The sequence below is a fragment of the Phymastichus coffea genome, unplaced genomic scaffold, assembly GCF_024137745.1.
Source record: "Phymastichus coffea isolate CEN01 unplaced genomic scaffold, Cenicafe_Pcof_1.1 PCOF00020, whole genome shotgun sequence".
Taxonomy (NCBI): Eukaryota; Metazoa; Arthropoda; class Insecta; order Hymenoptera; family Eulophidae; genus Phymastichus; species Phymastichus coffea.
In genome coordinates, this window is record NW_026706831.1 from 3,683,489 (window position 1) to 3,696,781 (window position 13,293).

General features: G+C 36.8%; 1 protein-coding gene across 6 annotated transcripts in view; it reads right to left on the reverse strand.

Moving 5' to 3' along the window:
- Nucleotides 1-13,293, reverse strand: part of LOC131675357 (cadherin-87A) — a 943,248-nt gene that overhangs the window by 472,690 nt on the left and 457,265 nt on the right. The gene's annotated exons all lie outside the window — the stretch shown is intronic.

Sequence of the window (13,293 nt, forward strand, 5' to 3'; positions counted from 1 at the left end):
ACTGCATTTCCTCATACCGCACCGCGATAAACAGGGTAAACCATGGCCAGAACAGCGGGTCCACGACGACTTCATACAATTTGGACCAGTAGATTATATTAAAACATGGCAAAGTCCTTGCAGGCCTATGGAAGTAATCAAATACGTATTTAGTTCGAGTGTCACTTCGGCATTAACCAACTTAGATAGACGTTATAAGGCGAAACATTCGCCACCTCGACATGTGACAGCCAAACTCCGGAACAGGTCCATTTACGACTATCATAGTGCCTGCAGACACCATGTTACCAAAACAGAATTAGAAGTACATAGGACCATTTGCCAGTATCAAAACAGAAATGTGCTAAGAATACATTGGTTCTGTGGAAGAGCGGTGTATCTTTCCAATTGGGACCAACATTTGCAAGATTGTAATCTAGATACCTATGATTACAACGGGTCTCCCTTTGATAGCATAAACAAGCTGACCTTGTTTTTGCAAATTCCCTCAATCAAACCAAAGGACCAAGACTTGTTACTCCAGGACCAAACTTCCTGTCTACAAGACTTAGAAGGGCTAGATCTAACAACCGGACAGGATACCCGCCAACTTGCGATTGCGCAAATAAAGATTGGACCAAAATCACGAACTTTTGCCTCCTTCCGTTAACTATTTTGTTTATATATCAATAAAGAGGACCATTAATATTATTTTACTATTATTATTTATCATTATATATATATTATTATTTTCTTTCTGTACTACCCTAATTGGACCCTTCCAAAACGTTACCGAGGATAACAACGATTCTAAGGGGGGAGGGATGTTATGTGATGTACCATTTGTTATATTTTACGATTGAAATTTCGCTTTCGAGAGTCCCGTTCGTGTTATGCTAAGACCAAGGACATAGCGATAAAACACCATAGCTAGCAGTATTCGTGTGCGCAGCTCGATGGGAATGAGCGGGAGAAGCTGATTCACGCTGCTGCAGCATGCTGCGACAGTATGCTGTAGTCAGCGTGCTTGGCTAAGTAATACGAGCCGATTAGAAACGCGTGAACGTCTAAAGCGTATGCGCTAGAGAAAGACGGAGTGCGAGGGACAAAGGATATATAACAAACTGGTGAAAACAACGACGGGGATTAGTGAGTCAGGACTGAGCGCCAGAAGAAGGCCGCAATATTTCCGAATTCAGAGTTTATCTCGCCAACTGAAATTTAAATTTAGTTTGGTTTAATTTATCCGAGTTATCCGGTATTACTCTTTTACTTAATTAAAAGTTGAGTTCAGTTTACTTCATCAGAGCTTGAGTGTTAATAAAAGGCAAAGAAAGACAGCAACCATACAGGCAATTTGTTCATGCCGCTAGGACCAAGAAAATATATTCATCTACAGTATTAATTGGACATATACAAATATACGCGTACATTTAACATTCCGTTTAAAAAAACAAAAGGAAGGAAGACCACATAAATAGAAAACAATAATAATACATAAAGAACCGAACGCCAATAACTTTATTAAAAATAAGTGAATACCATTTGTTAATAAATAATAGACAACGCGAGGCGAAGAACACGCGTCTATATATATATGTATCTTTTTCTATTTCCGCTTGATTATTTATTCATGTACTTGAGCTTTATAAAATAAATTTTATAAATACTATAAAACGCGCTTGAGTATATCCATATGTTTCCCCGTTATTGTTTATTTTATATATAAGCGATTGCGGATAGATATATACGAATACGTCCGATCGAATATCTCAAGATCGCGGTATCGGGAACCCGGATTCAAATTTACGAAGATTTCGTTATTGACGCGCGAACGGGGCGGGGTGCCCGATAGCCTGACTGACGCCCGAGTCAAAGGCCGCTCAGGTGTTGAAAGGCCTACACACGGGACAATTCGCTTCACGCGAATTGTCACCTATTATTATAATACCAATAATGATATCGCCAAATGTTCCAATTTCAGACAACAATGACGTCAATAAATTATGTCTTTAAATGACGTCTACCAAAGATGTCTGAAATATACGTCTTTTTTTCAATAGGGTACGGTTAGATAAAAATAAGTATAAATTAGTGGAAAGAATCGACAATGTTTATAGATTTTATTGTAAACAATACCCTATAGTCTTTGTGTGGACATAAAAGATCGTTAGGTACGGGAGTAAATGAACACCAAAAGAATTGAAGGCGAAACTACAGTTATGCTACATAAAAATTCGTTTTTCCACGATTTTGACTGGAGCAATACAAAGACATTACATTATGAAAATAATAATTAAAAGCGCAACATTTTTGAAATGTTACATATTGGTTTGTCTAAAATCATGTTAAATAGAAAAGAGGGTGTTTATTTCTAAGTTAATTTTATGGACTTTCACGAAGCTATCTTAACAGAATATCCGGAACTACCTGGGACGTAATACAGACAATACATTTTAATCAAACTATTTTGAAAAAAAAAATTCTTATATTTCTCTATTTTTTTGTTACAAATATCTTATAATATATATAAGATAAAGTAATCTCAATGGCGCAAAATTATAATTTCTTATTTAACTTAATATAGCCAATAATGCAATACTGTTAAGAGTGATCTCTGAAACCTTCGTTAAAAATCATTAAATTAATTTTGATTTCTTATTCTATTAAATAACGAATAACATTTATATCCAAAGCATTTTTTTCATATTTTTTCATATTCTCATGTTCTGCACTGCAAAATAAGAATGAACCCGTTTCTTCCTAATCGACCATTTTACAGTCAATTGGTTTTTGCCTATAAAATTGGTGAAAAAAGAAATAATAATAACCCATAAAATAATAATAATAACTCATAACACTTTTCCGAAGTAAAATTGTCCGATCTTTCTAATTCTGTAGTCAGAATGTTAAAATTTTCATTGGAAAAATTTAAAAATTTATAAATAAATGTTTCAATTTTTTGACATGTATGTTTTGAATAAAACCTATTCAACAAAGATTTCAACATGGATTTCTCTTACAAATGCTTTATCGAGATTGCTCATAATGCATCTGACATTGATTTTGAAAAATACAAGGTTGTGAATTCAATATGGCGAATCCAATATGGTCGAACTTTTTTTCAAAAGTAAACCGATTAGGGCTAAAATTTTATATATAAGGATTTGAAGGTTCTTAGAAACGAATCTGAAACCAAAAAACCCCGCAAGACGCCTATGGGAAAAGTGGTTTCGGTTAATTTGGCTGCATTTTTGATATGTTACTCATTTTGGCGTCCTGAACAAATATCTCAATGGGCATAAAGCTCAAATCTGAATTGGTTCCAAGATAGGGCCCGCTGAAGTCAGTATAACAGAGTACCAGTGCTATATACTTTTTGTTCTACTCAGTACTGTGGTTTCCATTAATATGGCCCGATTTCCGGTTTAACATGTCTCAAATAAATACTTTAATGGGCCCGAACCCTACAATTCAATGGGCTCGAAGATTACCTCGGGGTCAAGGTCAAATCAAGGTCAATACAAGGTTATCGCATTAATCTTGGGCTAGGGACCGTTTCACTCGAGTAGGTCAAGTTCAAGGTCAGGTCAAGGTCGAATCCATAAAATTCATTGCAAACAAAGTGAAAAAGTACATTTACATGTTTTTCGGATTGTTAAATCCGAATCTGGGGTACGTTTGACCCGAAAGAGTTGTTTAAGATCAGGTCAAGGTCAAATCACAGTGAATCAACAAAAGCATCTGAAAAAAATCAGATGTATATTTTTTAGATCGCAGAAACAAACTATATTTGCTCATACCTCCTGATTAACCACACCCGCGTGGGGTTTATTAGGGGGTGAGGCTAATCAGGGTTGGGTATACTAGTGGGGTTTATCAGGGGCTATACGAGTGGAGTATGCTAGTGGCGTTAATCAGGGGGTGAGGTTGATCAGGAGGTATACGAATGAGGTATATCGGTAAAATAATTGAACAAACGAAAGAAGCAAACTCAAGCATATATACGCCCATACATACAACAACACGTAGTCATACATACTCATCAAGTAACACAAAACTCTTAGGCACTCGCGCAAACAAACATAAAGAAAAACACACTTGCACAAACACGCACAAACAAAAAAACTGACAAACAAAAGCGAGTATAAACGAAAAACCATACGCGCAAACGAGCATAAACGTTTAAACATTCGCACAAACGAAAAAGTACTTGTGAAGACGAGCATAAAGAAAAAAAAATACGCACAACGGGGGCCGACCATTGTAGTCCTTAAAAGCCCCCCATTAGCCGAGAAATATAGCTCGGTATATAGCTCAGACCGAACTCACATGGGCATATCATTTAGATTGTTCTAATAATTTGAATTTCACTTACTGCAATCCACATTTTTTTAACTAATTTTTTGATTACATAAACGGAGATCACAATTTGAAAAAATACAAAAGTATAAAAATCGTAATGTCATATTTAATTTTATCCTACTTCAGTTTTTGTTTTCCACATCTGATACGTGTTTCAGTTGATTTCCAAGATCAGAAGTTCAGTGGATTTATTTCATTCGATGCGTTGAAGGCATAGCCTTCTTAGTCATCGTTTTCGTTATATATCAAACCACTCTGATTTTGTACGATTCTAAAATCTAGAAGTATATTTTTTTAGTGATTTAATAAATATATTTCTAATATCAAAATATAGTAGTCCGATTACTTAATTTTACGCTAGTTTTAATGTATTTACTTAAATATTTCTTGATCTTACACCTGTATATTTTATATTTTTTCATAATAAATATTTTAAAATAATTTCAAATATTATTTCACTTCTTACCCCAATGTCCATTTTACCACAAATAATACTGTATTAGTTAAAATTACCAGGAAAAAATTGTCCATCCTACCTCTATATAAAACATGACGGAACGTGTAGTATGTTATATATGTTATGAAGATTTTACTTCTCGCACCATGCGATTTATGCGAAACTTCAATCATGAAAAAAGGCGGATCGCTATAACGTACCGTGAGGAGCTTAACCATCCAGCTCTTGAGATAAATGATTATCTTTCGCGTGTGTGTTTCAATTGTGACTTATTACTTACACATGATCAAGAGGCCTTACAAAACCCTGAGCATCTTCGGTTGCAGGTTCTTAGACAAAGATCTACCGAAACATGTATGATTTGTAATGGCTTAAATAATAATATGCAGCGGCTTAGTATTGAGGCACGCGTAGAAATATATTTGGATAGAAGCATTTACATTCCACTAGCAACCCGAATCTGCTTGCAACACCTTGATGAAAATGGTTTCTTTTAAGTGAATACTATGCTCGCTTGCAACCTTTAAATCGTCCTATAATTTTACCTGGAATAGAAGTTAGTAGATTTTTTACGCTATTAAGAGAAGCGGCTGTAAGAGGTCGTGAGAACAACCTTGATCCTGACTCTTTAACCGACAGAAACTATACTTATCTAACATCCTTATCGAAAGCTCAACTTGATGATTTGCATGAATCTTGTCTTCCTGTACCTGGAGGTGTTAATTTCCACCGAATAACGAGAAAATCTCTTTTTATTTTTTTATGTAAAATGCGTCATGGACTTGCTGATGATTTTCTAAAGATTTTATTTAACTATGAAAGTAGACAGGAAATTAGTGATTTAATTAGAACAGTTAGAACAGCGATGATGATGCGATTTGTACGCGAGAACATTGGTCTTGAAGCGATAAATCGTGAGGATTATATCGCACGGTACGTCACTCCATTTACAAATGAATTGTACAATGATAATCCAAATGATTTAAAAGCCATTTCAATTGTAGATGGAACGTATAGTTACATCGAAAAATCAGGAAGCTACCGAAACTTAAGACAAAGTTACTCGGTACACAAGGGACGTCATTTAGTAAAGCCTGTTATGGTCACTATACCTCACGGTCACATTCTTGATATTCAAGGACCGTATTTTGCAAATGGTAGAAACAATGATGCCTCGATATTAATTGATCAGTTTCAAAATGATGTCAGTAATATTAATGAGTGGTTTCAAGATGGAGACATTTTTATTGTGGATCGAGGTTATCGGGATGCAGTCGAGTTCTTGCAGAATCAACGATACAACGTCCACATGCCACCTGTTACTGAAGGCAATCGTCAACTACCCACTGAAATGGCTAATCGCGCCCGCATGGTGACCATGCAACAATGGGTAGTTGAAGCCCGAAACGGTCATGTAAAATCCATTTACAAGTTTCTAGACGGACTTATTCCAAGAGCTCATGTTTTACATTTAAGAGATTTTTACTTAATTGCTGGAGCGTTGATAAATAAATATCGAGTACCGCTTCTAATGATAGATAAGACTGTTGCTCTAGCACGAGAGATTAGAACTCGATTAATTATGTAAACGTAGTTCAAGCGTTAGTTCAGGAGCATAATCTTGCTAGAAGAAATACCATGTGGGAACGTTTAAATCAAGAACACGTTCCTGAATTTCCTCGATTGGATTTACAATATTTACGCCGATTGATCCTCGGTCCATATCAACTCGAATTAGCTCCATCGTATGTGCAAGACAAATACGAACATGAAAGTTCTGATGTCTTCGAACTTGATCTAAATAGAGATGTACCAGGCATCTTAAGAATTAGAATCTACTCTCAGTTTAGAAATGCTACTCGCTATCAATTATGGATAACTTTTCGAGTAGACATTGAAGATGATTGAATGGTAGATGAAGATGAAGGTGATATTATACTAGGATATTATTGTACCTGTAAGGCTGGGGCAAGGACTTTAGGTTGCTGTGCACATATTACAAGTATTCTATGGTTTTTTGGGTGGGCTCGATATGAACAGAACATACAGTATCCTAGTACGACGCTTCTTAGATACATTCTAGATGCCGGCCACAGAAATAATGATGATGGTGCACATCAAGACGAATTAATAATCGATAGTGAAGAATAGAGATTTGTAAAAGATTATAAAAGATTAAAAAGTTCAGTACCTATATATTCTATACCTATATTAAATAGACAACAAAAGTAACGGTAGAATAGACAGATTCGACAAATACAAGACTTAATAACTATAATGACTGACAGACTGACGATGACCAAGGAATTTAAGTCCAACTTTGCAGTCTCCACGTGGTAAACTCTGGGTAATGCTAATGCAAACGGCAAGAGTCCCTCCTTTTATTTTGACTAATACGGATTTTGATTATTTTGTTTTCTTTTTGCTTCTATTTTATCTGTATGTGGAATGATTTTACAAATATACTTAATTGCGGATTCAATCACTATATAAATAGGTACAAATGTATCAAGGTTTAAGGAGGGGTTAAACGTACTCCGGATTTGAATTTGGCGACCCAAAAAACACGTAAATGTACTTTTTCACTTCGTTTGAAATGAAATTTATGGATTTGACCTTGACCTGACCTTGAACCTGACCTGCTTGAGTGAAACGGACCCCGGATTCTGATTTATGGACCTCAAAAACATATAGAAACGATCCCTAGCCCAAGATTAATGCGATAACCATGATTTGACCTTGATTTGACCTTGACCCCGAGTTAATCTTCGAGCCCATTGAGTTGTAGGGTTCGGGCCCATTAAAGTATATATTTGAGACATGTTAAACCGAAAATCGTGCCATATTAATGGAAACCACAGTACTGAGTAGAACAAAAAGTGTATAACACTGGTACCCTGTTATACTGACTTCAGCGGGCCCTATCTTGGGACCTATTGAGATTTGGGCTTTATGCCCATTGAGACATTTGTTCAGGACGCCAAAATGAGTAACATATCAAAAATGCAGCCTAATTAATCGAAACCACTTTTCCCATAGGCGTCTTGCAGGGTTTTTTGACGAATTCAAGATGTCAATAAAATTATATATATATTTTTTTTCTTTTTATTTAACCTCGCTCTATTTATGCTCCATCAGTGCTAATCAGCGACGGAGGCTTGCATGTGTTTGAGAACAAAGCACATGAAACTTTTTTCAGTGGTGCTTGTATCAATCAGCAGGGACTGGGAATCGAACCCGGGCCTACAGTGTGCGAGTCCGTCGCCCTACCGACCGAGCCATTGCAGGCCTCAAAATTATATATATATTGCAACGGTAATCGATTAAAAGTGTCGAACCGTTCGCGATTCGGTTGCAATCGAGGCGCGTAAGCTAACTATTTGGAGAGTTATAATAAGTTATAATAAGAGTTATAATAAGCTAACTATTAGTTTCGTCTGAGCCGATGCTGAGTGCGTTTTGCTACCTCCTTTCGTGTGCATAGTCATTGGTGATTTGTGAGTGTCCGAAAGTATATAAACGACAGCGGCAATTGTCACAATGATTGCAGCAACGGCAACCCATGCAAGCAGCAGCAACTGCAAAAGTGACAGCAATGACAACAACAGCAGTACCGTCTGCAGCGACTAGAAACAGGCCTAAATTATCGGTTGTACTAACGGCTACGGCTGATTACCGTCACCGCAACGAAAGGTAGGTGCATCTAGTATATTCGCGGCATTAATTTGTATTTGTATTGCGTGATAGGTAGAGTAAGCGCCGAATTGCTTAGTAAATAGTCGCACCTAGTGTTAGTTCACACCGGTGTGATTTCATGTTTTCTTTCTCTCTCTCTCTCCTCGCCAGAGATTGTAAACCTATACGCGTGTGAAAGACTTTCGGCCCGCATTAGTTTATTTTAGTACTAATCCAATTAGAAGGGTTATAGTTTTAATTCACCAATTGCATTCTTTCTTTACCTTCACCTACAGTGAGCTCGTTTCCCGGAAATATTTGAACAATTTGGTCTAGGGGATTGTAGTAAGTAAATATCAACATCTACATACCATACGGAAAACAAGTATCGTAAGTCAGCTGACTTAAGGTGAGTTCAACTGAGGGAGATACGTGAAGTTGGAGCTTGAGTTAAACGTAAAGGCGGGATTACTTATACCCCATTCGTACTTAACAGAGTGGCGATTAGCTCTACACTGCAGGATTTCTCACAAATATTTTCCCCGTTTGTATGGCTTATTCTCCCTTGTTATAATATATATGGGTGGTTTTCTGTCAGATTAATGAGTAAAAAACTGTTTTTTCAGTGAGAAAGCGTTTTAAAAAATTAATATCTAAATATCTTGAAAAAGACCATTAGAGAAATAAGCACATTACCAAAATGAAATTTCACGAACCTTTCTGAAAAGGACACTTACAATGACACCAGAAAAAAGTGAAAATACTATAATTATCTTAAAAAAGACTGTTAAAAATTACATAATTTTCCAAAAAGAAACACTCGCTAACTACGAGGTGTGATCAAAAACTGAGGTGAATTTTTATTTTTCTCAAAAAATATTTATTTATTCATCAATTTTTATTTTATCTCCTTCAAAGTAATCCCCCTCGGATATAATGCATTTGTGCCAACGCTTTTTCCAATCCTCAAAGCATTTCAAAAAATCATTTTTTGTGATCTTGTTTAGTTCATCCTTCGATGCCGTCTTTATCTCCTCAATCGTGGTAAAACGCCGTCCTTTCATGGGCCTCTTCAGTTTTAGGAACAAGAAGAAGTCACAGGGGGCCAGATCTGGGGAATACGGTGCCTGTGGCATCGTTACTGTGTTGGTTTTAGCCAAAAATTCGCGCACAAGCAACGATGTGTGAGCAGGGGCGTTATCATGGTACAAAAGCCAATTTTTATTTTTCCACAAAATCGGACGTTTCTGGCGGATTGCTTCGCGCACATTGCGCATAACTTGCAGGTAATATTCCTTATTTACTGTTCTACCCTGTGGCAAGAACTCATGATGCACCACGCCCCTGCAGTCAAAGAAAACTGTAAGCAAAACCTTTACATTTGATCGAACTTGGCGTGCTTCTTTTGGTCTTGGTGATCCAGAATGCCTCCACTGGGACGATTGAGTCTTAGTCTCGACGTCATAACCATATACCCATGTTTCGTCACCTGTTATAACCCTGTTGAGTAAATCTGGATGATCGTTGACGTCATTCAGTAGCTCTTGGGCGATGCTCATGCGACGTTTCTTTTGGTCGAAATTGAGCAATTTCGGAACAAATTTCGCTGACACACATCTCATGTCTAAAACACTCGTCAAAATTGATTGGCACGAACCAAATGAGATACCAATATCATCAGCAATTTCTCTAATGGTAATTCGACGATTTCCCAACACTATTTTCTTCACTTCTTCAACATTCTCATCAGTTGTTGATGTGCTGGGGCGTCCAGAACGAGGTTCGTCGTCGGTGTCTTCTCGGCCTTCTTGGAAGAGTTTATACCACTTGTAAACATTTTTTTGGCTTAAAGTAGACTCACCGTATGCCACTTTCAGCATTTCAAGTGTTTTGGAACATTTGATTCCATTTTTCACACAAAATTTAATGCAAACTCTTTGATCCATGTTTTTAGACAGCAGCAAATCGTGGAGCATGCAAAACACTTCTAACCTTGATGCCTCTCACAAACAAACCAAACATACTACAAAGCTGAAATTTGGAACGTATGTTCTAGACGAGTGTACCGACATAACCAAATAAAAAAGTCGAAGATCGAACGGACGTAGCCCGCTAAATTTCAAAATTCACCTTACTTTTTGATCACACCTCGTATTTCGTAAAACGCTGTTGGGAAAGTAGCCAAGGAAGAAAGTTCCAAAATTTATTGTAATGAATGTGAGGAGTGGAAAATTCCAACGTGGTAAAATTGTTATTTCTCTAATAAGTCTTCCATGACATAGAGGATTTTCACTATTTTTGGGTACCTCCTTAAGAGTTATTTCTAAGATAGTTAGGGACATTTCCAATTTAGTAGTGTGTTTATTTCTTAAACAGTACTTTTCAAAATAAATGGAGGATATCTACTTGTAACTATTCAGTTCAAGCTAGCAGGTTAAATGTTTCCCACAGTTAGTTGTTTATTACACAGGCACACAAAAAATAAAAAGTGGTCTGTATCAAAAACAACACACATATATTCCCATGTATTTTGCCACGCTGAATCCGAATCCGCAGTCAGTTTGACCCCAGCACGTCAGGATAAAGGTCATTTGAAGGTCAAACTCGAATAAAAGTAGTATAAAAAAATGTAACTAGTATTTCTATGGTTTCGAGGGTCGCTGAACATAAATCCGTCATCCCCTTGACCCAAGCACGCCAGGTTCAAGGTCATTTCAAGGTCAAACATAGATATTGCACGAAAAGTTGAATTCTGACTACAGATTTTGAAAGTACGGAAAAAATTACGTTCAGAGACAATTTTTTCAATTTTTTTTATCGTGAATCCAGCGGTCATTTCGAGGTCATTGTATTTTGATCCCATGAAAATCAGTATGACCATTTTGAAAAAACAGAAGTACGTCTTCAATGAATAAAAAAACTCTTTCCATACGTTTTGACGGTTGCTGAATCCAAATCCGTGATCTCCGTGACCCAAGCACATCAGGTTCAAGGTCATCTGGAGGTCAAACTCAAGAAAACGTTGTTTAAAAAAATGTAACTACTATTTCTATGGTTTTGAGGGTCGCTGACTCCAAATCCAAAATTAGAATTGCTCCGACTACTCGAGTTTGGTTTGCAAAGTGATAGAATTTATACTTCTCTTCTCTTGTAACGGACCCTTTTATCTTCAAAAGATCTATGCAGCGGTTTTCTTTTTCTTTTTTCCGTTTCTGACTCGTTTTCCCTTTTAAGCATCCAGCAAAAATCTGCCATCATATTTACATCCCATCTTCCTTGATACCGGCGTTCCATCTCTTTGATATCTTGATGAAACCGTTCACCCTGTTCTTCGCTATAGTCTCCGAGATTTTCTGGGAAGTAATCAAGATGAGAATGTAGAAAGTGCAATTTTAAATTCATTAAGCATCCTAATTCTTTGTAGCTATTTAATAAATTTTCCACCAAAGTTTCGTAATCTTCACTTCTCTGATTCCCGAAGAAATTTTCTGCTACTTTCTTGAAACTTGACCATGCAGCCAATTCTACAGGGGTCATCTTTGTGATAAAGTCGTTATCTCTGAATAAAGTGCGGATTTGGGGATCATCAAAAACACCTTCTTTTAGTTTGGCATCACTTATGCCTGGAAACTTCTGTCCTAAGTATTCAAAACATTTTCCATCCTTGTTCAGAGCTTTGACGAATTGCTTCATAAGACCAAGTTTGATATGAAGGGGTGGGAGCAAAATTTTTGAAGGATCTATTAAAGGATCCCGGAGAACGTTTTGTACGCCTGGATTGAAATCAGTTCTTTTTGGCCACTCTTTCTGTACATAGTGATGCTTTCTATCTCTACTATCCCACAGATACAAGAAACAGGGATATTTTGTAAAACCTGACTGCTGACCCAGAATCAGAGTTGAAATTTTAAGGTCACCGCACACTTTCCATTTGTGATCCGAGTAATTGATTTTTTCTAATACAACTTCCAAATTCTGGTATGTTTCTTTCAACTTCGTTGAATGAGCTATCGGAATAGGCGCAAAAGAGTTTCCATTGTTCAAAAGTACAGCTTTGAGGCTTCGTTTAGAAGAGTCAATAAATAACCTCCACTCTTCATCTTTATAAATATTAGGTTTCAATTCATTCATTAATCCTCTCACATCTGTACAGAATGTCATCGAGTTCTCTGAATCTTTGGCAAAGAACTTACGAAACTTCTCTTCTTTATTCCGATAAACATAAGCCTTGGTCCCCTTGGACAACAAATTCTTCTTTTTCAATACCGCGGCCAGATACTCGGCTCCATCTTTGGGTAATCCCAAATCTCTTACGAGATCATTCAACTCTTTTTGATTGAAAGTTTCGGGGGTATTATTCGAGACAACGCTTGGTAAATATTCATCTTCTTTGCTATCACTTTGACTGTCACTTTCCTCATCTGAGGATTCAACAACTTCCATTTCCTTTGGTGCAAGTGATGTATCAACTTCCATAGGTTCTTGGTCAGTAGCTTCCTCTTCTAACGGTATTGGCTTTTTTACTGATGCTACTATACTTCAGCGTACACGATTTTATTTTTTGTAGTTGCGTTAAAGCCAAAAGTCTTGGTCATACAGAAATAGCAATCGTCTCGACATAAAGATTCAGACCATATCATAGGCTGTGAAAATTTGAGCTGACTACGAGTCCGACATTTCTCCCATCGTGATAATATTGTTCTGCAACAATTGCAAATCATATGAGGTACCCAGACTGTATTTTGGCTGACAACCTTTAAATTAAAACATTCTTCGTAAATAGTTATAAACCTATCTGATAACAGCCTTCGATATTT